General features: G+C 54.6%; 1 long non-coding RNA gene and 1 pseudogene across 1 annotated transcript; both read left to right on the plus strand.

The window, feature by feature from the left end:
* The first annotated feature begins 9 nt into the window (after positions 1–9).
* Positions 10–3280, plus strand: LOC135278361 (uncharacterized). The gene is made up of 2 exons (XR_010345875.1): positions 10–525; positions 636–3280. It is a non-coding gene; the product is annotated as an uncharacterized LOC135278361 (long non-coding RNA).
* Positions 3281–5431: 2151 nt separating this feature from the next.
* Positions 5432–14386, plus strand: LOC135278297 (serine/threonine-protein kinase pim-1-like; annotated as a pseudogene).
* Positions 14387–15263: the final 877 nt, after the last annotated feature.

Below are 15263 nucleotides of genomic sequence, written 5' to 3' on the forward strand. Positions count from 1 at the left end.
GGACGTTCCAGCTGGAGCGTGGGCTGTGACATCACAGTTCCCAGGCTCCATCTGAAGTGGACAGTGGGGACCATGGAATGATGGAGTCCCTGAACAGTTGGGCTTGGAAGGGAGCCTGAAGAAACATCTTGTTCCAAGCTGAGCAATCTTCCCCCAGAGCAGGCTGCTCAGAGCCCTGTTCCCAAGGATGGGGCATGCACAGCCTCTGCGCACAGCCTGGGCCAGTGCCCCACCACCCCCAGTGGAAAAGAGCAGCTTCCTTAGATGCAGCTTCAATCAACCTGCTGCAGCTGAAAGCCATCCCCCTTGTCCTGTCAGCACAGGCCCTGCTGAACACTCTGTCCCCTTCTTTCCTGTGGGAGCCTTCCAGTCCTGCACAGCCACAGGGAGGCCTCCCAGTGTCTCCTCTCTCCAGGCTGAGCATCCCCAGCCCCACTTGCCCAGCAGTCAGTCACATCAGGGCCAGTCCAGGCTGAAGGGTAGCAAATAGCATCAGGAACTGAGAGATGCAAGCTTTAGACCCAGGTTTGCCTCTAAATGTACAAAATTAATAACAGTGGATGGGAAGATGGTGGGACACTGGTTCTGTTCTAACTGGTGATTTTTTTTTCTTCTTTTCTGTCATGCTGCCCCAGGTGTTTCTGTTTGAAAGGAAGCTTGGCACAATGTCCATTGTCTTCTCCATTTGTGAAACAACACGCGGAGTCTGGGCAGGCTGATGATGCAGAGCAAAACCTGAAAATATACTAGTGATCCTGAGCCTAGGGGATGCAGCTAAACCCAGCCAAAAGGAATTTCTGAAAAGCTGATCCTGGTTTACATTATCTTGAGTTTGGCTTTGCCAACTTCACCAGTCATTTATGAAAAAGCAAACAAAAAACTCAAGCCAAATCAGACATAAACACAAACAAACGAACAAACAAACAAACAAACAAACAAACCCATGCAGCAAACCAATCAAACAAATATATAAAAAAACCCCAAATAAAACCAAAGGGAATGAAGAGTTAGTACTAGTTGTGAGGATAGCACAGCAGGCAAATGGCTGCTTCCCACAGGATCATCATCAAAAGCCACATAGAACAGCTGCTCCAAAATATACCCAAGAGGAGAAAAAGAAAAAGTGATCCATGGCAACTTTGGAGGCAGCTCCACATTCAGGTGACGGATGAGCACGCAGTGGTACAGATCCAGCATTGCCCACCCTCCAGGCTGCTCTTTGCTCCTGATGAAAGACCCTTGCAGGACTGTGGCCCCTCTCAGTGCAGTGTCACTCACTCCCAGAGCTCTCAGCAGAGCCACTGGCATTTCCAGAGTGACATCCAGGCACAATCCTGCTGCCTGCTGAGCACCTGTGGAAGATCCTGAGCATCTTCATGCCTAGCAGCACAAAACAGCTCAGGATTTCTCTGAACTGCTTTTCAGGGCAGGTTTCCATATCCCCGTGAGATCTGTTCATCCCTCAACACGTCTGACTTGGTGTACAACGATGCATTTGGGTTCCTCCCTTCCTCCTGTGTGCCAGTGAGAAACCATCCATGGGAATGGAGGATGTTGTGTGCAGGGCAATGTATTCCTGGCTTGCCATTTTGCTTCACTGTCACTCAGCTGAACATGGTCCTTATCTAAGAAGGACTTCGAAGAAATGGGTAGGAATTTTGGCTCTGAGAGGAGCAGAAAGCATATTTTCTAGACCACATTGCCAGCAGATGCCGTTTCCCTGGCAGAACAGTGATTGCCACTCATCTTTCTGGGAAGAATGTCAAGACCCATTCAGAGATCCCAGGTTCAGCTGGCCTTTGGCTTTGTCTACCTCATTTCACACATCCACTTTTTTCAAGGGCCATTAGAAGAGGCACATGTCTGCCTTGCTCCCCAGAAGTGCTGTAGTTATTCCCAGGGAAAAAAAAAAAAAAAAAAAAAAAAACAACCAAAAATTGGCTGTGCTGTGGTGTGGTAGAAATCCCATCACAACTGTGACTCTGTGAGCAAAGACAGCCGGTGCTTTTTGGGGCTGTAACAGCTGAGAGTGTGGCAGAGCAGGTTTGATATTCTTTTTAGACTCCTGAAAACATTGTTCCCAAAACAATCTTTCTCTCCTGTCTTTTGTCATCAACTGTGGAACAGAGGAAATGGAAGGGATCAGAGGTTTGTTTAAATTTGCGCTTATTTTTAAGTCTTCAAATAGTGTCAGCTCGATGCGTGATACTTTAGAAATTGGATGAGTAGCACCTATTTCATCCCAGCAGAGGGGTGGGATTGAAGACTTCCAACAACAGAAACACTGGATGTGTAAGAGCTCAGTTTTCCACCCCTCACACAAGTAACTTGCTGTACTATTTTCAGCATCCTCAGCCAGATCGATTAAAATACTGCTCCAAACAACAACAGAATGAAAATCTTCCACCAAATGGGGAAAAGGAAGAAAAGTGGGCCGCAGCCCTTTCTTCAGAGCTTGTGTTGATTTTGCCAAGTCAGATGCAAACAAGGTTTGCCATATTTCTTTCCTAGAAAAATGCAGCTATTGAATAGAAATCTACCTCTGAGGCTGCTAAGTTGAGTGCGATTTTAGACCTGGGAGGAGCAAAACAGGTTCCAGAGATGCTGTGGCTGTGTCACCCTTGGAAGTGTTCAGGGCCAGGTTAGATGGGGCTTGGAGCAACCTTATTAGCGGAAGGTGTCCTGAGTCTGGTGAGTCCCTGAAAAGAAACTTTTGGTTTTCCTGAAATGCTGCCTTTGTAAGGGGAGGTCACAACTACCCCACGTAATTTGAAATGCCCTGAGTAGAACCCAACTGTTTTTTCTCACAGGTGAGGAGGGATTTTCACTTGTATTTTATGGAGGATTTTGACAGGGCAGAGCAAGAGCAGCTGAATGGGTTTGACAGGCAAAGAGGGCCAGTGTGGCAGCAGCTTAATTCCATGGAGCTTTTCCTTCTGTGATCCCGTACAACCTGAGGCAGCACTCTGGGGCTCTTGAACCTGGCAGCTGGGCAAGTTAATCATTGGAACAAGTGATAAATTAAGCTGCTCCACTCTCTTGAGCATGGGTGTGATGAGCCTTAAGTAAACCTGTGAGCACTTGTCAGGATGGGAGCTTGTTCTTTGCCAGGGAGGAGGGAGAAAATATTGCTTGGAGTAAATAAAGCAACTCTGCTTCCCCTGGAAGAGGAAAAGAAGGAATTAAATATGTGAATGCTGCATGGAGTCATTTGCACAAGGCTATATCTTGTCTGCTATGCAGGAATGTTCTCAATAAACCAGGCTTCTCCTGACCATTATTTTTCTGGGTTTCCACCACATGATACAAGAGACTCTCAATAGACCCCTGTCTCCCCACCCCCAGCGCCGCAGCCTCCCCCAGAGGATGTTCCACGAGATTGACCCCAGAGCCTGACACGGGGATGGGGGGCCGAGGCCCTGGGGGGTGGGACAGGGGGACAGGGACCCCCCCGGCAGCGTCCCTGTGTCCCCCAGGGCCAGAGCCTGGGCCAGGGCTCCTTCACCCTGTTACAAATGAGAGCACTGGAAAACTCCCAGGAAAGATATCAGCAAAAAACATATTTAATATTAAGTGACAGCACCACAAAAATTCCTCAGCAAGAGTCACACTGCTCATGACTGGACACTGCAGGCACACCGAGGAAACAATCCAACAACAAAACCAAACCAAACCCAGGCAATCAAACCATAAATGAGTAACAAATCCTATGGAAAAGGTGGTTTTCAATCCTGTGGAAAAGAACTGTCCCTCTTGGCCAGGTGATCATTGCCAAAATTGAAGTTTCACCTCAAACATTCCCTGTTGTGACAGGCTGGAGGAGATTGTTGGCTGGAAACATCTTGTGTGTGGGGGAGGAAGAAGCAGGTCCACCTTGTCCTGCCCTGAAACCCCAGCGCTGCCCTGCCCTGGAACCCCAATCCCCCCAGAGCCTCTATCCCAGCCCAGCAGTGGCTGCCAGTCCCTGGCACAGCACAGGCAATGCTCCACAGCCACCTCTGGAGCCCCCGCCCAGCTCCTGAGTGACCAAATGAGCCCAAGTCCCACCTGGGGGAAGGGCCCAGCAAGACCAAGGGGTATTGAAGGCTGACCACAAGGCAAGCACACATCTTGACCCTGCAGCCTCTTGGAATTTCTGTCTGAATGCTGCTGGAATCCAGGAGTTGGTATCTCTGTGTGTGCTTCTTAAATCTTATTTTTCTCTCTTTCTATGTCTACTTCTATTTCTCTCCTCTGGCGAATTTTGATGAACTTAAAGTTTATCAGGCTTAGAGTTTGTCAAGTGGAATGGCCAAGTTAATGCTTCAGAAATGTTTTTTTGTTGATTGAATGTCATATTAAACCTTTTGCCATCGTTTCTCTGATTTTCTAGAGTTGCCAATAAAAGCTGCTTTGAGCTCCTCAAAATCTCTTGTACTGGTATTTCTCCAGTGCCTCCAACTCAGAGGACACAAACAATTGTAATTCCTTTTAAATGTCTCCTTGAGACAGTTGTTTGGGGGATGGGAGTCAGGGCTTGTCTGTCTTGCTTGGCACAGCCCAGGCAGGGCTTTCCCAGCCACATTCCACACTCCATTGCCCAGCTGGAGCCGCTGGTGCCTCTGAGTTCTGCTGGCCCAGCCCCAGGGACGCTCTCCTTGTCTGCCCATTCCCCCACGGTCTCTGGGCAGGGATGGCCTCAGTGGGGGCTGCTGACATCCTCAGCAACTTGGAGCCTGCTGCTGGATTTCACTGCTCCAGAGGCTTGTTCAGCCTTCAGCTCTTCAGTGCAGGAATTCAGTGTCCCAGGGCTCATTAACATTGAAAACACCTTAACAAGCCAAGCCTTTGGGAATAATTTGATTTTAGCTTTCAAATCTTGTGTGGTTAATTCAACACATTTCATAAGTGTATTCAAAGTGAATGTATAATTGAATGAATATTTACAAAGAGAGTGAGAAAACATTTTTTAGGTCCTAATTTTTTTTTTTCCTGATGATAAATTGATATGTAGAATCTCCAATTGGCACTAAATCCAAGTACCTCCTCATGCAGTTTGAATAGATATGAATAGATATAGCCAACACCCTTCATGGCTGACAATCAATCAGACTCTGTCCCTACCCCACCCCACCATTTCCCCCATCCAAGCCCTGGCACTCAGAGCAGCCTTGTGCAAATCTCAGCTCCCTCCAGCCCAGGCTGCACCTGCAGCTTTCAGCTGCTTGGCTCCAACTCCCACCTGCTTTCCTTGGAGAAGGATCTGCCTGAGACACAGAGGGATGTTCATTTCTTGTCAGCCAACAAAGCCAAGAGAAGGCACAGCTCCATCAAATGCAGAAGTCATTCTTCTCCCTGGCTCTGCCCTAGCCCTGATCCCCACAGCCTGTCCTGTTTCCTTCATCCCTCCTTTGCCAGGGACTTTCTGGGACAACGGACCTCTGCTCTGGCTATGGAGGGAGATCCAAGTGCAGCCACTGGAGTGGGAACCACAACTCATCAGGTTTGTGCCCTTTGAGAGACCAGGAACTAGTGAGACTCAGAGGCACAGAAGGGTTTCTCTTGATGGCCAATATAAAAAATGTGAACATGATAAAATTTAAGAAATATCAAACCCCTTCCCTCAGCTCATTGAGACATCCCAGCAACATCTGACATGTCCACCATTCACAAGGGATTGCCATACAGGAAGGATTTTAGACAGAGACTTAAGAAGAGGTGATAGAAAAGATAAAACTACAACTAAGGTGCTGACTAGAGAGGTATTTAAACTTCAGAGAAATTGGGCAAGTCCCTGAAGCTTGAAGCATGAAGCCTGGGATGCACATTGGAATGACCTGAGAACAGCTGCAGGAAATAATCTGGGAGCAAGGGGAAGAACATAGATCCAGCTGCCCTAATGAAGAGATGTCCTTAGACAGGGCCATTGGAACAGGAGAGCTGCAAACACCTGAAGGACGGGGTCATGAAATATTAGACTGAATATTGGTAGCTCATATAGAGGGGAAGATCAGAATTTCTTCTCCTGACATCAGCAGAAGAATCCATGAGATCCAGGAAATTCCTCTTCCTCCCAGGAAAACTTTGCCATTTTTTCAAAACTCCAATGACCCAGATAAAAAAGATTTGCAAGTATATTATGAAAGTAATAGGTATTAAAACCTGTGCCCCTTTCCAGGCAGACATCAGCTGTGTGCCCAAGAACAGGCAATGCCACTTGTGCCCTGAGGTGCCCAGCTGGGATTGGATCTCTCTGAGAGCACCTGAGGGAGAGCAGAGCACCTTGCAAGCTGCACGTCCCTGAGAGCCCCGCGGGGCTCCTGTCCCATCAACATCTGCTCTGCTCCAGTCTGAAATGGGGTCCAGCATGGTGCTGGGATAATCAGAGAGCTGAGGTGTGTGCTGGAATTCAATGCTCTTCCAATCCCGCAGCAGCCCTGCATTTCCCTGCTCCAGCCTTGGTCTCCAGCACAGCCATGGAGGCTCTTTGGGCTCCTGACTGTTCCTGCAGCCCCCAAGGGCAGCTGAGCTCTGCCTGTGGCACAGTCAGCCCTGGCCAGCGCAGGCCATGCTCAGCAATTGCTTGTGTGTGCCTGGCCTTGCTGTCAGCCCTGGCAGCGGCTGCATGGCCCCTTGGTGGCCCTGTGCTGGCCCAGCCATGGTGGCCCAGCCCCTGTGCAGGCCCAGCCCAGGCCAGGAGCATTGCGGCTGGGAACGGCCCCTGTGCCATGCTGCCCACAGCAGCCTTGGGGCTCTGTGCCCCATGGCCTCCCTGCTGGGCAGCCTCTGCCAGCTCCTGCACATGCCCTGGCACCTGTGGGCCTGCACAGACAGCCCTGCCCCGGGCTCTGCCGGCCTCTGAGCCAGCAGAGAGGCTGGCCAGGGCTGGCCATGGCCGGGAACAGGCCCTGAGCCCCGCAGGATGATGGAGCTGGGCCACAGCCAAACTCAGCCCAGGGCAAAGCTGGGCTCAGCAGCCAGGGCTGCCAAGGCCTGGGGACAGAGGCTGGCGGTGACAAATGTCCTGGGCCCCCTCCCTGCTCTGTCCATGCCCCCAAGGGCACAGAGCAGCCTCCTCTCTGGGGCACTTGCCTGTTTTCAATGCCTTGCACAGGCGCTGGCCCTGCCCCACAAGGCCTGGCCCGAGTCCTGCCCCTGCACGCTCAGCCAGGCTGAGATGGACACTGATGGTTTCTGGGGCAGGCTCTCTGAGCCCAGCCCAGCTCCCTGCAAGCTCTGCCAGCTGCCCTGAGCTCTGGGCAACACCAAGGGCCTCTCCCCAGCCCAGCCCAGCCGGCTCTGGCCCCACAGCTCTGCTCAGGCCAGGCTGCTCTGGCCACTGGCCCCACGGCCTCAGCCCCTGCCAAGGGCACAGCAGCAGCTGCAGCTCACACAGGACTCTGCCCCAGCCATGGCGGAAGGTGCTGGGCCAAGGCCAAAGGAGGCTCCCTGGCTGCCCTGCTCCCCTCTGGCTCAGGTGCTGAGAGCTCTGCAGCCCCTGCTGCCATCCCATGTGCCCAGGGCAGCACAAAAGCCCCGGCCTTGGGGCCCTCAAGAGCTGCTCCTGCTCCAGGCCCAGGGCCCATCCCAAAGCTGGGGCAGTCACAAAGGTGTGCCCATTGATGTTCATTGCTGCTCTGATGGGGATGGATCCTCAGCCACTTGGAGGTTGATGATGAATTTTCCTACTCCTAAGGCCTCTTCTTTCTTGAGCTCTTCAGTTCAGGAATTCAGTGAGAAAAGCTCATAAACATTTGTTCAACATGCCCAAAGCAGAAAAGCCATTTGGAATAACAGAAGTTTTCAAGTTTTCTCTAATTAATTAGATATCTGAAGTGTATTCAAAGTGTATATACTGTCTTGAAAACAATGCAGAGAGAACAGTTTGTTCTGTTTAATGTTTTTTCCTGTTTATAGATCGATATCAGCAATGTCCAGTTGATATTGACCCCCAGCACCTTCTAATGCAGACTGAATAGCTATGAAAATCAAGACCCTTCATGGCTGAGAGTCAATCAGACTGTGTCTCCTGCCCCCTCCCGACCGTTTCCCTCATCCAACCCCTGGCACTCCTATGGACCAGCAATGGTGTCACCAGCAGGACCAGGAGAGCAATTCTTCCCCTGTGCTGGGCGCTGGTTGGGCAGCACTTTGGGTGCTGTGTCCAGTTCTGGGGCCTCAAATTTAGCAAGAACATGGAGGGGCTGGAGTGTGTCCAGAGAAGGGCAACAAGGCTGGTGAAGGGTCTGGAGCAAAAATCCTGTGAAGAGAGGCTGAGGGAGGTGGGGTTGTTTATCCTGGAGAAGAGGAGGCCCGGGGGAGACAAGGTGGTGTCAGGGCAGAGGTTGAACTTGATGATCTCCAAGGACTTTTCCAACCTTGCTGATTCTGGGATTCTCTGAAACCACCCTTGCAGCAGTTGCAGGATGAGCCCTGGGCCCCCTCTTCAGAAGCTCCAGCAGCCCAGGTGCCTCAGCTTCTCCTCCCAGCTCCAAAGCCCATCCTGTCAGTCCTGCAGAGCCTCTGCAGCTCCTCCTCATTTCCCAGAACAGGGAGCCCCACAGGCAGACACAGCAGCCCAGATGTGCCCCCCTGGCCTGTGGTGCCTCTGGCAAGGGAGCAGCACCAGGCACTGCAGGAGCCTGCAGACAATTCCTGCAGCACTTGGAGGATGATCCTGCTCCCCAAGGGACGTTCCCATGGTGCCAAGTCAGGAACTGCAATGGGGTGTGGGGCCAGAGAGGAAAGGGCAAACAGGGATGGGCTTTTTGCAGGGGAGGGAACAGAAGAAATTTGTACAAAAAAAAGGGGGGAAAAAAAAGCAAAGGTGAAGCCAAGGAAATGCTCAGGGCAGTTCAGGGGTGGCTGTCAGGCAGCCCTGACTCTGAGCAACAGCATCTGCAGTGGGACAGGAATCTCCCAGCTAATGGGAACAAAGTTTCTGGCTGACTGCAGAGGCCAGGACAAAGCTGAGTGGTTTCCCTGCTGTCCCCCAGCTCTTCCTGGCCCCAGCGGCTGATGGCATTTGTGCTCCCTCAGGTTCATGTCCCCACAGCACCAGCATGGGGGTGCTCCTGCCTGCTCTGTGCAATGCAAACAGGGGCTCCTGAGCCAGTGCTGCCGTGGCTGTGCCTGCAAGGATGCGGCACCTCTGTGAGCTGGGGGAGAGGCCAGGGCTGCAGAGGGGGGATGTTGTTGGCAGCTCCATCAGGACGCACTAGGACGCTGCCCTGGGCTGTGCAGCACCCTGGGGATGGATCAGCCCCTGCTCTGCTGCTCCTTCCCGTCTCCCCCAGGGCCCTTGCAGAGCCCCAGCCATGCTGTTTGCCCTCAGCCTGCCCACGGCCAGCCTGGGGCTGCTCACCCTGGGGCTTTTCTGTGCTGAGCATTGGCCTGGCCGTGTTCTTGAGAGAGCCTGGGCAAGGAGCCTGGAGCCCCCAGGGCCTGGCCTGAGGCGTCAGCGCTGCCCCAGCAGTGCCCATGGCCTGTCCCTGCTGCAGCCCCGGCACTGCCACCCCCAGGACTGTGCCCGGCCCCGAGAGCACTCAGGCCCTGCAGCAACACCAGGGCCACCAGGGCAGCGGGGCAGGGCCACGGCAGCAGCACTGGCAACACCAAGTGCTGCTGCTGCTGCTGCTGGGCACAGCTGCTGTGCCAGCACTGCTCTGCCCCAGCTCTGCACACCGACATTGCTGCTGCAGCTCCAGAGAAGGCAAGAATAGAGGGATCTCTGCAGAAAACTTTGCTGGGAGATCCTTTAGTTCCTTTAAAACCTTTGAGACTGCAGCCCCTCATTGGCACAGTCTGTGGCCACAGGGAAGGTGGAGAGAAACAAAGTCAGAGATGGCAGAAACAATTGTCTAGCTTTAGGAAGAATATTAAAAAAGCAAAATGACAGGGAAATCAAAGAAGCAAACTGAAAGCGCTATAAAAGATGACTTTTATTACAAGTGATTTGCCGAAATTGGCAATCACTTTAATGCTTCCTAAGATGTCCAGTCATCAGTTTCCTCACTGCAGCCTTGAGCTCCTGGTTCCTCAGGCTGTAGATGAGGGCATTCAGGGCTGGAGGCACCAGCGAATACAGAACTGACACCAACAGATCCAGGCATGCAGAGGAAATGGAGGAGGGTTTCAGGTAGGCAAGTACTGCAGTGCTGAGAAATGCATTTCTCCTGCATTTTCCCTTTTCAGATTCTTTCAGTCATCTCCTGAGAGCTACAGTTTGTTCTGGTGCTTTTCATGAACTGATTGTACTCTTGATTTAGATGGAGACTGTGGAATTGTTTTCAGATGTAGAAGAATCTGGACTGAAGACAGAAACAAACTCCCTGTCAGCCCATTTTCATCTTCTAGATCATTTTCAAGATGTCCTTGAGGGTGTTGGAATGATTATCACACAGCTCTCCACTTCTGGCTGCAGGCTCTAGAGTTTGTTTCTCTGTATTCAGTCAGGCTTGCATTCCCTAAGAGTTCTTGGTAGCCTCTCACGTTTTCTTAGGGTAGAACAGTAACAATGAAAACCTTACCAATGGCACAACTGCCCAGCCCACAAGGAAAAGAAAAGAACAAGCTGTCAAATTCTTCAAATATTTCTCCTGCTTTGCTGCAAGTGTTGTGCTGCACCCACAGTGTGGAAAGCTGCAGTTGGTGGCACACCTTGTGAAAGAAGCTGCACCTCATTCTCCGGGAAAGGTTCTTGGAAAAAACAAACAGGACTGAGGAGAAGACTCTGGAAAAACTGAAAGAGCTTTTAAGAAATTAAATGAAAATTGAAACAATTCAAGACGTTTTTCTCGATTTATTTTTATGCTCCCCTTTCCCATCTTGCACTAGTTGTCCATCCCATTAATTCCAAACAGATCTCACTTCTAAGATCCATGAGTTGGCAAGTTTTAGACATTTTAAGATACCATGACCTAGACACACTTTGGCTTCCCCTGTTTTTCTTGGAAATCAATGCTGGAGAGGTAAGTGCAGTGCTTGGGTCAGGTACAAATTCTGCATTCAGGGAATGCGCTCTGAGAGTGTTTGACCCTCAGCAGGGACAATGCACAGCAGTGACCGAGGGGATTCCTGAGCCACTGTGCAGGAGTCCAGACTCTGGGTCTGGGCTGAACTCGGCAAAGTTCCCGTGTTTGGACAGGCTCAGGGGCTGCCCTCGGGGAACGTGGGGCTCGGGGCGGGGGCGAGCGGGCAACGGACAAACGGACACGGGGACAAACGGTCCCGGAGCTTCAGTTGCAGCAGCGGCAGCAGCGGCAGCAGCAGCGGCAGCAGCAGCAGCGGCAGCAGCAGCGACAGAAGAAACTTTTAGAGTCTCTTCTCCTCTCCCTCTCCCGCTGTCCCGTACCTCTCCCTCTCTCCCTTTCCCGCCGTCCCTCTCCTCTCCCCGCCTCCCTCTCCCCGTGCCGGGCTGGGCCATGCCCCCGGCCCGCCCCCGGCCCCGGGCGGGGCTGCCCCATGCCCGCCCCCGGCCGTCCCGCCGCCGCCTGGCCTCAGCCCGGCTCTGGCCGTGCTGGCGCTGGCGCTGCTGGGCGGGCGTCAATGCCTGGGGCTGGGGCGGCATCGCCGGCTTTTGGCTCCGCCTGGCCCGAGCCCGGCCCCGGCACCGACGCAGGGTCCAGTCCCGGCCCCGACCCCGGCCCCGGCTCCTCCCGGGGCCCGCGGAGGACACAGGCGGCGTTGCCTCTCCCGCCGCCTCCGCTGCGGCTTGCCCGGCCCGAGCTCCGCCGCTCGGCAGCGCAGCCGCCGGCCCCGAGCCTCCCGTGTCGCGAACGCCGGGGGATGGCCAGGCCGGGGCGGGTGAGGGGCGCTCGGGGGCCGTTGCTGGCCCCGGGCTGAGCGCCGACAGCCGCGTCCTGCCCGCAGGGAAGGCGCAGGAGGCCCTGCAGGAGCGCTACCGCCTGGGTTCCCTGCTGGGGCGCGGAGGATTCGGCAGCGTCTGGTCAGCGACGCGGCTCTCGGACGGTGCCCCGGTGAGCGGCAGGGCCGGCGGCGGGCGGAGTAGGAGGAGGAGGACAAGGAGGAGAAGGTCAGGGTGCGGCGGGACGGGCGTTGAGCTCAGCCTGCTGCTCTCGCTTGCTCATAGGTGGCCATCAAACGCGTGCCGCGGGATCGCATCCGGCACTGGAGCGAGCTGGTGAGTGAGCAGGGCCAGCGGCAGAAGCCGGGCCGTGCCGGGCGGTGAGGAGCCGGGGCCTGGCATGGTGGGAGCCACCAGGAGACCTGCGGGGAGAGCGGGCATGGGCTGAACAGGGCATGCAGAGCATCCCAGGCTGGCTGAGGGGTCCCAGAGCCCTGGCACGGCCTCAGCTCCACTGATGGCATCGCGCTCCTCCTGCAGCCCGACGGCACCAGCGCGCCCCTGGAGATCGTGCTGCTGGCCAAGGTGTCCTGTGGCTGTGCTGGTGTCATTCAGCTCCTGGAGTGGCTTGAGCTCCCCGACAGCTTCTTGATGGTGCTGGAGCGTCCAGAACGGTGCCAGTAGCTGTCGGATTTCCTGGCGGAGCGGAGGTTCCTGCCGGAGGAGGAGGCGCGGGGGCTGTTCCGCCAGGTGCTGGAGGCCGTGCGGCACTGCACCAGCTGTGGGGTCCTGCACAGGGACATCAAGCCCGAGAACATCGTGCTTGACCTGGCCAGCGGGCAGCTGAAACTGATCGACTTTGGCTGTGGCGCTTTCCTCCAAGACACAGCCTACACCCAGTTTGCAGGTGAGCCCTCGCAGGGGATGCTCCTGGGCATCTCATGGCCCAGCCTGGGTGTAGCACCGGGGCTTCCCCCTACTGCAGCTGGGATGGGATTAATGCTGGACCCAAGTTCATTTGGCTGGGGTGTGAGGGAGGCCAGCTCCCAGCCCTGCTGACAGCCTTCAGTACCCACTGTGGCCTGGGCTGGGGCTGGAGCTGGTGCAGCCAGCCCGACAAAAACCCCCATGGGGGTTTTTCTCCCCCATGGGAGAGGGGGGTCTGAACCCATGCCCTGGATGGTTTGGTGTGCAGGGGAGGAGGGGCTTGGACTGCTCCACTCCCCTTGTTTGCCTTGGCTTATTAACATTTTTTGGGGGCCCATGCAGGCAAAGAGGAGAGTGGGTTTTCTCTACCAGTGGGTGGGTTTTTCCTTTCTGTGTCATGGTTGGGCCTTCCCAGGGTTTCTGCTGCCCTCTTCCAGCACCAGTGGCTTCTTTTCCAGCCCTGAGTTTGTACACAAGTCCCAGGTGATGGTGAGAGGGCAGCGGTCACCCCGTGTGTTGCTAGAGCAGCCCCCACATGCCCAGGGATGCTGGGGCCAGGCTCTGGGAGCAGCAGCATCCCCCTGCTGAGCTGTGTCTGTGTTCCACAGGAACCCTGGCCTACAGCCCTCCAGAGTGGACCCAGCACCAAAGCTACCATGGCGAGGCAGCGACGATCTGGTCCCTGGGCCTCCTGCTGTACCAGCTGGTCGTGGGGAAGCACCCGTTCAGGAGGGGCCAGGAGATCATCTGGGGGCGCATCTTGTTCCCACCACGGCTCTCTCAAGGTGGATCCTCATCTCTGGGCACAGGGGGAATACCAGTGCTGGGAGACAGCAGCGGGCTGATGGGCATCCTGCTCTGGCAGCTGCTGAGGAGGTGGCACATGTCCTGCTCTCCTCTAAACAGAGAATCCATGGGGAAGTTTAGGCCCAGGTCTGGGCACACCCAGTATGGCCTGGGCACAGGAACAGGGGGAAACTTCTCCAAGTGACTGGTGATTTCTGGTTTGTCTCCCCAGAATGCCAAGATGTCATTAAGAGGTGTTTGTCCATGCAACCCTCGGACAGGCCATCATTAGAAGAGCTTTTCTGCCATCCTTGGGTGCAGGGCGCTCCTCAGCCCTAGAAGATGGGAGAGATCCATGTGCACAGTTGGATCCAGGGGCCTGGCAGGTAGGAGCTCCACACATTTCTTGGCACTCAGTGGCAAAGCAAACCAGACTGGTTTTGTCCTGCCTGTAGCTCTGAGCAGGGGTCAGCAGAAGGGAACATGCAGCTCTTGGGCTGGAGCTGAGCTGGAGATCTGGTGTGGCAAGCACTGGTGGCCACCATCCCCCCTGGTTTTGCTTGTCTGGTTCATGGATGGCTGGGGCCCTGGGCAGAGCCCTGACAGCCTGGTCTGGTCCCAGGGAAGGAGAAGGAGCTCCTGGAGAAGCTGTACCAGGTGGGGCTGCTGCTGGAGACCGCAAGGACAACCTCAAGGACGACAATCTCTTCCTTGGCCTGGCCAGCTGAAGATGATGGACTTGGATTCTGGCAGCTTCTCTAAAGACACACTCCACACCCAATTTGCAGGTGAGTTCCACAGCCAGGGGGATGCTCCCAGATCTGGGCATGGCATGGCCTGGCTGGGCACCAAAGGTTCCCCCCTTTGCTGGGAGGGATGCAACAAATTCTTCGGTTGACTGCCCAGCTGCTTTTTGTCTCTGGGCAGCTGCTGAGGGCTGGATGTGCCATGGCTGGCTGCAGGCTGGGCACATGTCCTGCCCTCCTGCCCTGCTTCCCAAGGCAGCACTGATGGGCAGCTCTGGGCACAGCTCTGGGCACAGCCAGCACGGCCTGGGCACTGCGGGCAGCTGGGACAAGGGGACAGGAGCCCTCAGCTGACGGGCAGTTTCTGCTTTCTCTCCTTGCAGCTGGGCTCTGCGGATGCTGAGGCTGCTCTGGGCTCTGCCAGGGCTCTGCTGGAGCTCAGCACCGGGCTGGCATCAGCCAAAGAAGAAATGGTGTCACCTGCAGCACAGACTTGCTTGAGCATTTTGACAACGCAGCTCAAGTTTGCAGCGTGGACACCTCCAAGGGAAAACATGACACCTCCCAAAAATTAAAATTGTTCAATACCTTTTGAAATCAAATCAATCTGGGATGACTCCAAATGACATTTTTCAGCTTGCTCAAGATGTAGCTCAGCCCTTCTCTGAACAGTTCTCTCCCCCACCTGCCTTTTACTTCTCAACTGCTCCCTTTTTTCCCCCAGTGAATTCCCAGCCCATTGCAGTCTCCTTTACTTGCTGGCCTTCCGTGTTGCCCCTGACCACAAGGAAGGCCGAACCCCAGGTTTAGGGACTCGTGCTGTCACTGGCTGAGGAGCAGCAATGTCTCAGAGGTCCAGTGGGATTTTAGTGTCATTCAGAGCCACTCTCCAGCCCTCAGCTCTTTTCACTGCTGAGTTCCCACTCCCTTTTCTTCATCCTTGCAGCAGGATGAGCTCTGTGAATCCCCTTGAGCCTCCCCACTCTTCCCAGCCCACGCAGCCACCTCAGTGAGGCTGA

The sequence above is a fragment of the Passer domesticus genome, chromosome 11 (assembly GCF_036417665.1).
Source record: "Passer domesticus isolate bPasDom1 chromosome 11, bPasDom1.hap1, whole genome shotgun sequence".
Classification (NCBI taxonomy): Eukaryota; Metazoa; Chordata; class Aves; order Passeriformes; family Passeridae; genus Passer; species Passer domesticus.